At 42.5% G+C, this 15086-nt stretch overlaps 1 protein-coding gene across 4 annotated transcripts in view; it reads right to left on the reverse strand.

The window, feature by feature from the left end:
• Positions 1-13260, reverse strand: part of ZMYND11 (zinc finger MYND-type containing 11) — a 101671-nt gene extending 88411 nt beyond the window's left edge. For 3 of the 4 annotated variants that reach the window (XM_075587813.1, XM_075587815.1, XM_075587812.1), the window contains exon 1: positions 13015-13259. The gene's annotated coding sequence lies outside the window, so the exon portion shown is untranslated. Of the gene's footprint in view, positions 1-13014 lie in introns of all 4 variants that reach the window. The other variant, XM_075587814.1, reaches the window with a different exon arrangement.
• Between the last annotated feature and the right edge of the window lie 1826 nt (positions 13261-15086).

A 15086-nucleotide genomic window follows, 5' to 3' on the forward strand; every position in this document is an offset into this window, starting at 1 on the left:
TATCTTGAAGGAAATAATACTGTGTAACACCCTAAAATAAAGAACACAAAATAGAGACATATAACATCAATAATCCTTAATATTAGTTCATATATAATATTGCATAGGAAAATAATAAAGAGAAGAATAATTCTATGCATATTGAAACCAAAATGTAGATTAAGGGTTTAAATTGATGAGTAAAAAACAATGAAGCCAATGCATGAATCACAGAGAGTGATGAAGTTCCCAGTCTAGATTTATACCTTCTGGAGCCAATGTTCTCAAAGAGGAGATCCAAAACATCTCTCTCTTATTAAGTTGAGCAATTCTGTTACCACCTCTTATATGAGGGGGAACATGCTCCTGCACTGAGAATTTAAAATTACATAAATTAGCAAGAGAACAATGAGTCCAATGGCGAGATACTGGGAATCTCAAATCCTTATTTTTAATGGACCTTAAATGTTCTTGAATTCTCAACCTCACAGGTCGAATAGTGCGGCCCACATATCCCTTACCACAAGCACAGTGAATCAAATACACTACATAAGAGGTATTGCAATTAAGAAAAGACTGAATCCTTAATGTCGCTCTGGTGTTAATATTTGTAATCGTCTTAATTGAATTCATATAAGAACACACAGAGCAGTTACTGCACTTGAATGAGCCTTTAGGTATATTAAATTTTGAATTTGTTTTTGCAGAGTCAAAAAGACTGGGAGATACCCTTGATCTGATTGATCTTGCTTTTGTAAAAACAAATTTGGGTCCCTGTATTAGCCATGGATTCAGAATATTATCCAATTTTAAGATTCCAAATCTTTTTTGATAATCTGCTTAATTTTGGTAGCTTGGCGGTTATATTGAGTGATAAATAACGGTGTCGTTGTAAGACTAGACAAGTCTGCTTTCTGGTAAAGGTTTCTTTTATTTCTTGCCTTTTTGTTATTCTTTTTCTTAATCGATAAATCCAATCTATCAATCTGTTGAACATGCTGGAACGCTTCTTCCAGATCTAACCTGTTATATCCTCTAGTGATAAATTTGGAGGTGAGTTCCCGTGCTTGAATTTCAAATGAATATTGGGGTGGTCTGAAAATAACTTTTTAAGTCTTAGAAATTGTCCTTTAGCAATTCCTTTTAGCAGGGCAGGTGGATGTCCACGGTCTGCTCTTAAAAAAGTGTTCCTGCTATTTTCTTTAACATACAAATCTGTATGGACTTGGAGATCCGAACCAATATATAACAATAAATCAAGATAGTGAATATGGTGATGATGAAAAGAGTAAGTGAATTTGAGATTAAGAGAATATTTAAAGTAGTGATAAATTATAATAACGACGTCTCATCCCCATCCCAGACAACGATGAGATCGTCAATATATCTCCTATAAAAAATAATGTGATCTCTGTAAGTGTTAGTGATACTGTAAATGTGTGCAGCTTCCCACCACCCCATAAACAAATTTGCGTATAACGGTGCGAAAGACGTGCCCATTGCAGTACCACGTGTTTGTAAATAAAAATTGTGATCAAATAAAAAATAGTTGTGTGTTAATAAAAAGTGAATAGCTTCTAATGTGCTCTGTGCCTGTGAAATGTTTGATAAATTAAGAAAATGTTGTATTGCTTGAATACCGTGTTGGTGATTTATAATAGTGTAAAGGGATGTCACATCCAAACTTACCCACAGGTAGGTGTGTTGCCAAGTAAAATCTTTCAATGATAGCAACAGATCGGTCGTATCAGACAAAAATGAAGGCAAGGCCTGAACCAGTGGTTGTATATATATATCTATATATCTAGACAGACAATCTCTCAAAGATCCAATACTCGCAATGATAGGCCTCCCAGGGGGCCTACCAAGGGAATTATGGATCTTTGGGAGATGGTGGTAAATCGGTATAACCGGATATTGTACCAATAAACACTTCAATTCTTGGTCACTTAACACATATAAGATTCTGCCCAATTGCAATAGCTCTTCCATTTCATTTAGAAATTTTACCGTGGGGTCACTTTTTAAAGATACATATGATGTGATATCATTTAGCTGGCGTAATGCTTCTTCTCTATACGCCTCTGCATCTAGTAACACCATTAAAAATAAGGATTTGAGATTCCCAACGTTGGGGGCGGAGCCATGTCCCTGTCTATATCCAGGAAGTCAGTTCACGAGTATTTCTCTTTGATAAAGCGCTGCAAGAGCGCGAAACGCGCAAGAGGGATACTTCACCTTCTCCTGTCTATGGTGTCATGTGTACTTTATGAATAAACCTGCTCAGCACGCACACTTTAAGTGAAACTTCTTTGTGTTTTGTCACTGAAATTGTAATTGCGATGGTTTTAATAAAATATCAAAACATAATTTCAGTGCCAAAAAGCAAAGAAGTTTGACTTAGAACGCATGTGCGCGGCATACACACCCTGTTTGCACTTCTATATGTATAGTAACTATGAATTCCTTGTGTGTGTGTCTGTATCTCTGTGTCTGTGTGTGTGTAATGTGAGATATAGGGGTCTGCGTGTGTGCCGATGGCTACTGCGCAGACGTGGCCAGCCGGCGCCTACTGCGCAGGCACGCCCAGCTGGCGGCAACGGCTCATGCGCGACAAGCGCGGGAGGCCTCCGCATGCGCACCAAGCTGCTACACAGACGGCCTCTTCTGCTAGCAGTGACGTCCCTTCCGTCACCATGAGGGCGATTTACTCCAAGGAAAATTGCCATTTGATAGGTACCAGCATAGAAGTTTCACTTCAAAAAGTTCCATTTATGACAAGTCTGTTGTCTGTCCTTTAACCAGTTTTCAATCCAGGTGCAAATATTTTACCCAGACCAATTTGCTTTATTTTGTACACTAAACTCGCGTGGCACCGTATCAAAAGCCTTTGCAAACGTCTAAGTAGACCACAACCACTGCATTACCCTGGTCTAAATTCCTACTTACCTCCTCAAAGAAATTAATAAGGTTAGTTTGGCATGGCCTATCTCTCATAAATCCATGCTGACTATTACTTGTAATTCTGTAAACCAGTAAGTATTCCTAAATATTATCCCATTCTAAATCTTCACTAAGCTTCCCCACTATTGATGTCAGGCTTACAGGTCTGGAATTCTATGGTCGTGCTATAGCTCCCTTTTTAAATATACTGTACTCTAGTCATGTCTGCTTTACGCCAATATTGTGGTACTGAGCTGGTTGAAATGTAGTCCTTGAATAATAAATATAATGGTTTGGCCATTCCTGAATTTAGTTAATTAAGAACCCTTGGGTGCATGCTAATTAGGAACAGATACTTTATTTATCTTAATTCTATCAAGCCACCTTTGCACTTCTTTTTTACCCAAATGTTCGTTAATATTGAAGTTGCGGCTTCCTCTCATTGCAAAATTTGTGCAATTATTGGTAAATACAGAGGCAAACTTTTTTTTTTTAAATACCTACAGTACATCTTATTTCCAATAACTTGCCTGCCTATCCCACACTGAAAGGGTCCTATATTTTCTTTCTAATCTTTTTGTTATTAATATATATATTTTTTATTTATTTATTTATTTATATAGTGCCGACAGTGTACTCTGTGCTTTTCTAAAGACAATACAGTACAGGGAATTATAATAATACAAGAAGCGCAGCAAGCTCAGACAACAGGAAAGTAAATCCCTGCACCGGGGAGCTTACAATCTAAGTGGTATGTTGGGAGTCATACAGAGAAAGAAGGTGAGGGAATAAATGCCGAGCATGGCAGTGATTGGTCACAGTGGTTGGTAGGAGCAACTCAAGGCTCGTCCAGGGTGGCGCTGAGCGGGCGCGCACGCTCACGGTAGACACATTGCAACTATGCATGTGTCCTGCGCGCCTGCACGGCGCTCAGCCACTTGCCGAGGGAGCAAATTTGAATTTGCCACTCGCAAGCGCGTCACGTGAGCGGTTCGCCCAATGAGGGCGAACCAGCTCCATGACGTAGAGGCCGCGCCCCCAGACGCGCGCGCACCTAGCCGGCCAGGAAAAGTGCGGCCGAGCTGGGCGCAGCGCTGGAGCGCCAGTGCTCCTCTACCCACCCTGGACGTGGCCTATGAGTGCAGGCTATTGGGATGCTCCATTTAAGAGGTGAGTTTTAAAGTTGGTCGGTATTAAATTAGATTGATTAACACCATTAGCAGGGAGGAGGAAGCAGGAAGGTGTGGGTGAGAACAGGTGTGTATATGGCTGGGTCCAGGATTAGGAGAGAAATCCCCAACAGCAAAAAGGAGAGGGGAGAGAAAGTTATTTCTTTCTTTTAGAACAACATTTATAAAGCGCCTTTATCTAGGGTCTATTAGTTAGTAAAACATTGACGGTAAACAGGTGTAAATAGTGGTTCGGTGTATGGGCACAAGTATAGGGGGGGGGGGTGAGGAGAGATGCAGAAATGTGGCTAGAAGGAGAGTGGGGAAGTTGGAGAGAATAGAAAAGTTTACAAAGGAGTGAGGAAACCACAAACAGGAAAAGCAATAGGGAGGTTGTAATGGAGATGCAGGGAGCAGGAAGAGAAAAGGTAAGAGGAGAGAGTTCCCAGGAATTGGAGGACATGAGGAGTAGGAGCTGAACGAGCAGGTGTATGAATCAGCCCTGGGAGGGCAGTGTGGCACAGGAGACGACGCAGCATTCTAGAAAGGTAACTTGTTGATTAGTATCAATTCTCAGAACATTTTGAAAGCCAAGTTCTTACAATTGAAGAGTTAGTAACAAAGTGCAGTTACTCATGTATACCTCACCTCCAATGCAACTTCAATTTTAACTACAGACACTTCATTTGTTAGACTTAAAATGTTACAATGATAAAACTGACTAGACTTTAAAGCTGCCGTTTAAAAAAAAAAAAAAAATATATATATATATATATATATATATATATATATATATATATATATATATATATACACACATACATATATATATATATATATTCCCCATTCAATATGTGCATCAGTAGAATCTGCACACAGACAAGTGATTAGCTAAGCTGCAGATCGATCTGTTCTCCTGTAATCAAATTGCTTGCTCAAGGTTATTTAATTCAGTTCTTGCACAGCATTTTGGCCAATGTAGTTACTAGATACAATTGGTTCATTGCTAGAGAGAGGGTGGGGCTGAGGCTGTCACTTTGGAAATGCCTCCTACATTATAGAAACATTAAAAATGTCTTTAAAAAAAATATATATATATATATATATATATATATATATTTTAAATGCTACAAGTATTTTCTCATAGTACAGAACTGTTTTTTTTTTTTTTAACATACGTAGGATATTGCTTGAACTGCTGCTTTAATACTTGAACAAAATTACATGACAATCCTAATTAAGGGAGGGCTTCTGCAGAGTCAACTAAGACAGACAAACAAGCAGATATTCATTTGATCATTACTTTTTAGGGTTGATCTTACTTTTTATTGCAATCCTTTTTTGTTATTCAGTTTTTGCTAATATGATTGCACTTTTCCAACATTCCTTATTATTATGATCTGATGCCTCTGTCCCTTCTGATATTAAGAATCAAAATGCCTGCCTCCTCCTCTCCATTTATTCCCCTACTTGTTTATTTAGCCACATTGGTTTAAACTTGTTTTTTTTTTCTATTTATTACCCAATGGTATAAAGTCTGACTGATAAGTGTACTTATCTAACAATGTTTTAGACTGCCCATTTTTCTTCCATATTTTTTCCGTCAAGAACATCATCCCAAGTTATTCCTTGTAGACTCTTCCTTAATTTACTCAAATCTGCCTTTCTAAAATTAAGTCTTTGTTGATCCTATGTAATATGGTTTTTGATAGTAATATTTCAAATGAGACCATGGTATGATCCAGTGTCGTAGCTAGATATGCGCGGGCACCCGGGAATTTTTTTTTTAAGGCCCATTAATATTAATACTGACTGCTATTTTTTTCTCCCTCCCCCCCCCATTCTCTCTCACCAACCCTCCTCACACCCCCCCTCCATCATCATCAGCTCTCTCCCATCATCATATCTCCAGCTCATTATCATATCTCTCCACATCAGCTCCCCCCCCCCCACTCCTCCATGCCTACCTGTGGTAATGGAGACAGGCGCAGGGAGATGGTATGCAGCGGTGGTGTCCCCGGTCTTAAAGGATACGCCGGTAGAAGAATCAGCACTTGAGGTACAGCAGGATGGCACGAGGTGAGGAGCGCGCTCTAGCAGCAGACACCAAAAGTAAGAGACTTCCGGGTCTGACCGCAAGGGCGCGCTCCTCCCCTGCCATCCTGCTTTGCCTCTGTAACAAGTGCTAATTCTTCTACCGGCTTATCCTTTAACACCGGGACCCCCGCATACCATCTCCCCCGCCTGTCTCTACAGGAAGGGGAGGAGAGCGGGCCCCCAAGAGCGCGGGCAATAGCTAAGCCCGTTATAATCACAATTTCCAAAATGCTCACAGACTTGAATATTTGTTATTAGTTCTACATTGTTTGATATTACCAAGTCCAGTATTTCCCCTCTCCTACTTAGTTCCATAACATTTTGGGCTGTGTAATTGTCTTTTAGTACACCCAAAAACCTGTCCTTTAGTTATAATGCTTATCTCATTGCTCCAGTCTATGTACGGATAATTAAATTCACTCATTATGAAAACATACCTTCTCTATTTGCTAAACTATTTTGGCATCCTAAATTCCATAGATATTTGGTGGTTTAAAGCATAAAACTAGAAACAAAATTTCTATAAATTTTCATCAATCCTTCTCTTGTTTAATCTTCAAAAAACATCCCAAAAAATGACCAACACCAGGGGGAGTTCTTTGGAGCTGAACCATATTCATTTAAGATTGAGGGCCATCTAGGTTCCCGAGAGACTTACCAGGGAAGTTACTCGTGTTCCTTCAGGGATTTGAATGGACATCCAATAGGAAGCGTCAACCTAGGACATTGCGGCTTCCTATTGGTCCATGGGACCCGCATGATTTGGTAGCCATTTTGTTTTCCCTGGAGGGACATTTTACAGCAGTAACTTCAGTTGGTATATCAGGTACCAGGTGGTTCCCCGAAGCTGGAAATAGTGCACTTCAACTCTAGGGGATATCAAGGTTCCAATGCTATATTAAAAAAATCCAGACGGTATTGCCATTTTAATCCACCACTAATCTGCTTTCCAGCTCCAGGTGAAACAAAGAAGGTGGAAACCTCATTCTCACCCCTAATCCCTTGCTAATTAAGTGGTCTGCTGAAGCTCTCAAGGCCCTTGGCAGCTGAACACCTCCAATATGTTCTACTTTAGGCATATTTGTCACTTGCGTAGACCACTGATAATGACCAAAAACAAAGAATCTACTTCCTTCACATGATGATTTATGTTTATGGCATATACTGTATAGGATGGAATGGCCTACAGTAGTGATCTTTGCACCTGGGTTGAGATCAACAGGTACTGTAGTTATATGCAGAAGTACTGGGCACTCACAGTACTAGGACCTCTTTTGGCATTGATTTATTGTGTCTGGAGTTACAGTACCATTTTATGGATGTCAGGTCCTAAGCGAGTTGGATTTGTAGTTTATTGCTAGAACTACCACAAATTAATCTAACAATCCCAATTTTCACAATGCAGACTGTACGCCTGAGATATATATATAGATATATATACATACACACATATACACATTACCCATACTATATAACAGTTTTATATAAAACGGCAGTCTCTTATATAACCAACCTGAACTAATCACAGTATGTATATGAATTAAGCACCTAATACTGGGTAACTATTGATACTTTTTAAATATGTTCAAGTAAAGGTATTCTAAAATAATATTTGAAAGTTTATCCTGGATATGCTCACAACCCTGTACAGAATCCCTTTTATATTTTAAAACAAATAAACTATTTCAGACTTTCAAAAATGTATTCAGAAGTGCTATTATGTATGTGGCATTATTTTAATTGTGTCCTACTGTATGTTGGGCTGCATCCGTAACAGGCTTTTAGTACATTTTTATTGTACAGTGGGAGTTGTCTTCAAAGTAACACAATGGTAGATGAAGTGATTTTTTGTTTGAAGTTTGCCCAAAAATACAGAAAATCTTAAACTCTGTAACCTTTAGAAAGTTTACAGGTGTGACTGAGGGGTATGGATATGAGCAAAAGAACCAGCCAGTGCATTGACATAAGAGGTTTTTTTTACTTTTAAAAGTGTGGTCAAAATGCAATTACTCTCATCTAAACTTTATCCATGTTAAAAAGTCACGAGCGAGAGAGCACAAGGTATGTCTTCATTTAAATAGCTCCATTAATGTACATAGCGCTTCACAGCAGTAATACACATGACAATCATATAAATAACACATATAGAGGAGAAGTGCTTCAGACATAACTGTAACATTTTGGAAAGGGAGTCTCTGCTCCGAAGAGCTTACAATCTAATTATATCTAGATATCTATATATCTATATATATATATATTAGTACACACACATATATAAATATATATATATATATATTAGTACTAATATATAGTACTAATATATATTATAGTAATATATATATTAGAGAAAGGTCTCACTGGGGGACCAAAACATCGGTTTATGTGTCTTTTTTTCAATCAATCAAACTTACCAGAGTGCTATCTCCTGATCTCGTGCTTCAAACTGTATTGTATGATTATATATATATATATACATTCATTCATACACACACATAGTTTGGTCCGGAAATAATTGGACACTGACACAATTTTCATAATTTTGGCTCTGTACGCCACCACAATGGATTTGAAATGAGACAACCGAGATGCAATAGAAGTGCAGACTTTCAGCTTTAATTCAAGGGGTTGAACAAAAATATCGTATGAAACGTTTAGGAATTGCAACCATTTTCATACACAGTCCCCTTATTTCAGGGGCTCAAATGTAATTGGACAAATTAACACAATTATAAATAAAATGTTCATTTTTAATACTCTCTCGAGAATCCTTTGCAGGCAATGACTGCTTGAATTCTGGAACGCATGGACATCACCAAACGCTGGGTTTCCTTTTTGATGCTTTGCCAGGCCTTTACTGCAGCTGTCTTCAGTTGTTGTTTGTTCGTGGGTCTTTCTGCCTTAAGTTTTGTCTTCAGCAAGTGAAATGCATGCTCGATCGGGTTGAGATCAGGTGATTGACTCGGCCATTGCAGAATATTCCACTTCTTTGCCTTAAACTCCTGGGTTGCTTTCGCAGTATGTTTTGGGTCATTGTCCATCTGTAAAGTAAGGCGCCGTCCAATCAACTTCGCTGAATTTGGCTGAATCTGAGCAGACAATATATCCCTATACACTTCAGAATTCATCCGGCTGCTTCTGTCTTCTGTCACATCATCAATAAACACTAGTGACCCAGTGCCATTGGAAGCCATGCATGTCCATGCCATCACACTGCCTCCACCGTGTTTTACAGATGATGTGGTATGCTTTGGATCATGAGTCGTTCCAAGCCTTCTCCATACTTTTTTCTTCCCATCATTCTGGTACAGGTTGATCTTAGTTTCATCTAATCCAAAGAATGCTGTTCCAGAACTGGGTTGGCTTTTTTTTTATAGATATTGTTTGGCAAAAACTAATCTGGCCTTTCTATTCTTGAGGCTTATGAATGGTTTGCACCTTGTGGTAAACCCTCTGTATTTGCTCTCGTGAAGTCTTCTCTTTATGGTAGTCTTGGATAATGATATGCCTACCTCCTGGAGTGTGTTTTTCACTTGGCTGGATGTTGTGAAGGGGTTTTTCTTTACCATGGAAAGGATCCTACGATCATCCAACACTGTTGTCTTCCGTGGACGACCAGGCCTTTTTGTGTTGCAGAGCTCACCAGTACATTCTTTTTTTCTCAGAATGTACCAAACTGTTGATTTGGCCACTCTTAATGTTCCTGCTACCTCTCTGATGGATTTTCTTTTTCAGCCTAAGAATGCCGTTTCACTTGCATTGAGAGCTCCTTTGACCGCATGTTGTGGGTTCACAGCAACAGCTTCCAAATGCGAATGCCACACCTGGAATCAACTCCAGACCTTTTACCTGCTTAATTGATGATGAAATAACAAGGAATAGACCACACCTGTCCATGAAACAGCTTTTGAGTCAATTGTCCAATTACTTTTGGTCCCTTGAAAAAGAGGGGGCTACATATTAAAGAGATGTAATTCCTAAACCCTGCCTCCAATTTGGATGTGAATACCCTCAAATTAAAAGCTGATAGACTGCACTTGAAGCCCAACTTGAATTTATTTTGGTACACAGCCGAAATAACAAAACTTGTATCAGTGTCCAATTATTTCCGGACCTAACTGTGTGTGTATACACACACACACACACACACACACACACACACACACACACGTTTAGATACAGAGTGGCAAGGCACAAAGAGCTGAATTGCTTTTTTATAAAAAAATTTTTTTAAAAACACTGAAAGTAAGAGAAGAACAACAGCCTAACTACTCCCCATCACCTCAACCATCCCTCCCCTCTGTGGCAGGGCTCTTCAACCAGCTTCCCAAAGGGGCTAGATCAAAAAATACATTAGGAGTAAAAGGGCCATAAGAGTAACAATAAATCCTTTGCAAAATGTTGACATATAATCATTTTAACATCCTGAGAAAGGTCCTTGAAAAGGACTGAAACGTTGATTATGTTGAAATGTGTGTGTGTATAAACACACACACACACACACACACACACACACACACACACACACACACACACACGTAGAATCAGGCTGCCCGTAGTCAGTATGGGGGGTTCCCCCTCCTTGGTGCTGCACTTGAGTGACAGTGGGAAGTGGTGACATCAGGCCTGAGCATGTCCAATCATGGGACAGACCTGGTGCCCTCCTCCTGGTTGTACTTAAGGACAGTGCCGCCCCACATTTAGCAGTGCCTCTCCCCTCTTGAGAGGCAGGGATCACACAGGATTGCCTGGAGCTTGGCCTACCCTGTTCCACTTCCCCTTGGGGGAGAGTGAGTGATACCTTATACCGCTGGTCTTGCTAGAGGGCCAGGGAAGAGCCAGGACAGCTGCAGGGGCCCTAACCTGTAGTATAGTTCAGGGACCATCCTGAAGTTGACCATCCCGAAGTTGACCATCCCAGAGACTGCAGTGGGCAGAGATCTGCCTTGTTCCTGTATATCCATCTATATATCCTTACAAGTGAGCTTTAGTGAACCAAATTACAATTAGGGGCCTGGGCAACTACAATAACATTAAAAACACACAGTCCAAGGGACCCTTCGACCCTTTGTGGGCTGAAGACCCCCACTCTATGGCCCTTAATTAATATTCTATGTAGCCCTGTGCTGGAGACAATTTTTACTCAATTTGTGTGAATGAAACAAATTTCTTTCGAGCCAGGGACGCAGCTTCACAGCATATTCAAGAAGGGCCTATATGTGTTGGTTTAAAAATTCTAGAGACACAAGTTTGGTCCCACTGATTTGGCTGCGGGAGAAATGTATGATATTTACAGCAGAGTATCCCCTAGTCTTATGTCCAGGAACTAGTGATTGTGACGTTGCATTGTGTGTATGAGGAGTAAGGGTATGTATGTCAAGATCCAACAAGTCAACCAAGTTGAGGTAAGTGATGTTGGTAATGGGCGACACTTGCTTCTCATTAAATGGTCGATCCCATTTGGCAATTATTGGGTTAGGTATGTCAGCAGACCCCTGGCACAGAACTAGACGGGTTAATAGAGTTTTCACAGCAATGACACAGTCCTACTGGTTTTAATAACGGTCATCATACCTATGATATAGCCCTGGAAGGACCACCTTGCACATACCATTGAAGTTGTCAGTAATGTCAGCAGACCTCAGACAAAGACCTGGAGAGGCTAATAATGTCATCAAACCTCTGACGCCGCACTGTATGGGCTAATAATGTTCGATATCCTCTGACACCGCACTGTCCCAGCTAATAATGTCCGATATCCTCTGACACCGCAATGTCCCAGCTAATAATGTCATCCAACCTCTGACGCCGCACTGTACGGGCTAATAATGTCCGGTATCCTCTGACACAACACTGTACCACCTAATAATGTCCGATATCCTCTGACACCGCACTGTCCCAGCTAATAATGTCATCCGACCTCTGACGCCGCACTGTACGGGCTAATAATGTCCGGTATCCTCTGACACAACACTGCACCAGCTAATGATATCATCAGACCTGACACTACACTAGCTAATGATGTCACCATATCTCTGACACTGCACTGTACCAGTTAATAATGCATCAGACCTCTGACGTTGCACAGCTAATAATATCCAATATCCTCTGCCACCGCACTCAGCGGGTTAATAATGCCCGGCATCTTTTGACACAGAGCTGAACAGGTTAATAATGTTGGCAACACCCAAGCACAGCAATCAACACGTTAACAATGTCGGCTACCCCTTGAGCCCAGCGCTCAATAGGTTAATAATGGCGGAACGGACTCGGGCACAGCGCTCCCCGCGCTATATCCGCTGCGCCTCGCAGGCAGAGGCGGTGGCGAGGCGATAAGACCCGGTTCGGCCCCCTGTCCCCGGCGGCAAACGTGAGGCCTGGTGCCCGATACACACCGCGCGGAGCCTCCGGGGGAGGGGAGTCAATAAAGCCCGCACAATAATAATGCGCCATCAGGGCCTGACACGGGGCCGCAGCGCTTAAAGCAGCCGCCGAGACGGGGTTTGCGCCGGAAAGAAAAGCCACACCGCCGCGACTACCACACAGGGTCACCGGCAACACCCCGAAGACATCTTGTCCCCCCCCCCACAACCCGACCCTCGCCCTCAGTGCAGGTTTATAATCGCCGCGCTGATTTGCCGTCTCCGCCATTTTTACCCCCAAAGTCCTCCACCATCTCGCAACATCCAGCCCCGACACCCCCACCCCCCTAATACACATACTGTACACACACACACACCCGCCGCCTCAGGAAGGGGGACACTGCGGGACCCCAGCCACTACATCTAACACACAACATAAACAGGGGGGGAAATGGAGGCCTCCTCACCTTGTCTGGAGCCCGGGGGAAGGGAGTGGGAGAAGAGGAGGGGGGGGGGGAGAAGCTTTTCAATTCCTCCGTGCAATCTCTGCCATCTTTTTTTCCCCCTCACCCCCTGCACAGTTTTATTGTGTCTGGTTTTTTTTTTCCTCCCCTCCTCTCCTCTTCCTCTGTCCACAGTTCAGCTTCAGGGGGTAAACAGGGTGCTAGGAGAGCAGGCAGAAACACGGGAGAAGGAGAACTCTAGTGGCGGGTTGTGGAATTATCATTGCATCTCATTATTTTCTCTCTGCTGAATAAAGATATGCAGATTTGTGTCAAGACTACATTAATAAAAAAAAAAAATTAAAAAAGGAGGGAGCAAAACGAATAAACAATTGCTTAGAATATGTGAGTTAAAAATGTCACCCTACTCATTATACCCAAATTGCACCAGGCAAACCAGCATTGTGTTTGCATAAATGTTACTATTGCGTTAACGTTTTTTGTTCAAATATGCTACATGGTACTTAAAAAATAAATAAACGTGTTGTCCGCAAAGCTGTATTTTTGCACAGATGGTGTACGGTTTCAGTACAATAATGGGGCATTCACATATTTGTGAGTTTATAAGGATGTTACCCAAACTGACCTTCGTGGAATGCACTATGCTCTCTGACCTTGTAAACTGTAGTGTATATGTTAAATACCTGGTAGTTATTGAAAACTACGAAAGAGTGAATGGTGTAAAAGTTTGCAATTATACTGACTAAGTACGAACAGCAGTTTCCATGCTAAATAGATGTAGCACTGTTTTCTCGTGCCCAAGGTCTGATACTTAGACAGGAGTGCACTGAACAAGGGTCTTTATTGGCATGCACCCACTGCAGATGGTTCCATACAGCGATGCAGAGTCTCAGAGGTCCTAGGCCTCTGGATAGTGATTGCCCCTGATCTTACAGGGCATCTGTGGGTCGAATCAGATGTTCCCCCAGCCCAAGAGCTAAGGGTGGGCACGCTCATCCCCTGATGGGAGGGACTCCTAGCCCTACGGCGCTCTCTTCATCTTCCAGAGCAGGACTGACTAAATGTGCCACTCCCTCCTAGGAGGAACCAGAAGGGACGAGCTCATGGTCTATACCAGATAGGCTTACACAGGCCACGAGTCAACACCACACTTCAGTCACTCATAAGGCTGCGTCCAGGGTGGCGCTGACCTGGTGCGGGCGCTCACGCTTGCCACGATGAGACACATTGAGACAATGTGTGTGGCCTGCATGAGCTCCCTCCTGCGCGTGCCCGTGAGCTGTAGTCGGAGCTCAGTTTGAAGAGTTTCAAAATTTTGAATCTGCAGCTCAGACTTCAGATCACATGACCTACTTTATCCAATCAGAGGACAGCAAGGCAAAACCAAGTGGAGGGGGGGGGGGGGAAATGAAGTGGAGAGGGGGGGGTAAAATGAAGTGGAGGGGTAAAATGAAGTGGAGGGGGGTAAAACGAAGTGGAGGGGGGGGGTAAAATAAAGTGGAGGGGGGGGGAAATGAAGTGGAGGGGGGGGTAAAATGAAGTGGAGGGGTAAAATGAAGTGGAGGGGGGGGTAAAACGAAGTGGTGGTGGGGAGGCAAACAGTGGTGGTGGGGGGGGGGCAAACGGAGTGGTGGTGGGGGGGGCAAATGGAGTGAGGGGGGATGGGGAGGGGAAAGGAGAGAAGGGGGAGAGAGAGGGGAAAGGAGAGAAGGGGGAAGGAGAGAGGGAAAGGAGAGAAGGGGAGAGAGAGGAGGGAAGGGGGGGAGAGAGGAGGGAAGGGGGGGGAGAGAGGAGAGAAGGGGGGAGAGGGCATCTGTGGGTCGAATCAGATGTTCCCCCAGCCCAAGGGCTGAGGGTGGACACGCTCATCCCGTGATGGGAGAGAGGCCTAGCCCTACTGCTCTCTCTTCCTCCTCCAGAGCAGGACTGACTAAATTTGCCACTCCCTCCTAGGAGGAACCAGAAGGGGCGGGCTCATGGTCTATACCTATAACAGATAGGCTTACACAGGCCATGAGTCACCACCACACTTCTATCACTCAAGAGGGGCCTGAGGGGGGTCAAAAAGCAAGAAA

This window comes from Ascaphus truei, chromosome 2 (genome assembly GCF_040206685.1).
Source record: "Ascaphus truei isolate aAscTru1 chromosome 2, aAscTru1.hap1, whole genome shotgun sequence".
Taxonomy (NCBI): domain Eukaryota; kingdom Metazoa; phylum Chordata; class Amphibia; order Anura; family Ascaphidae; genus Ascaphus; species Ascaphus truei.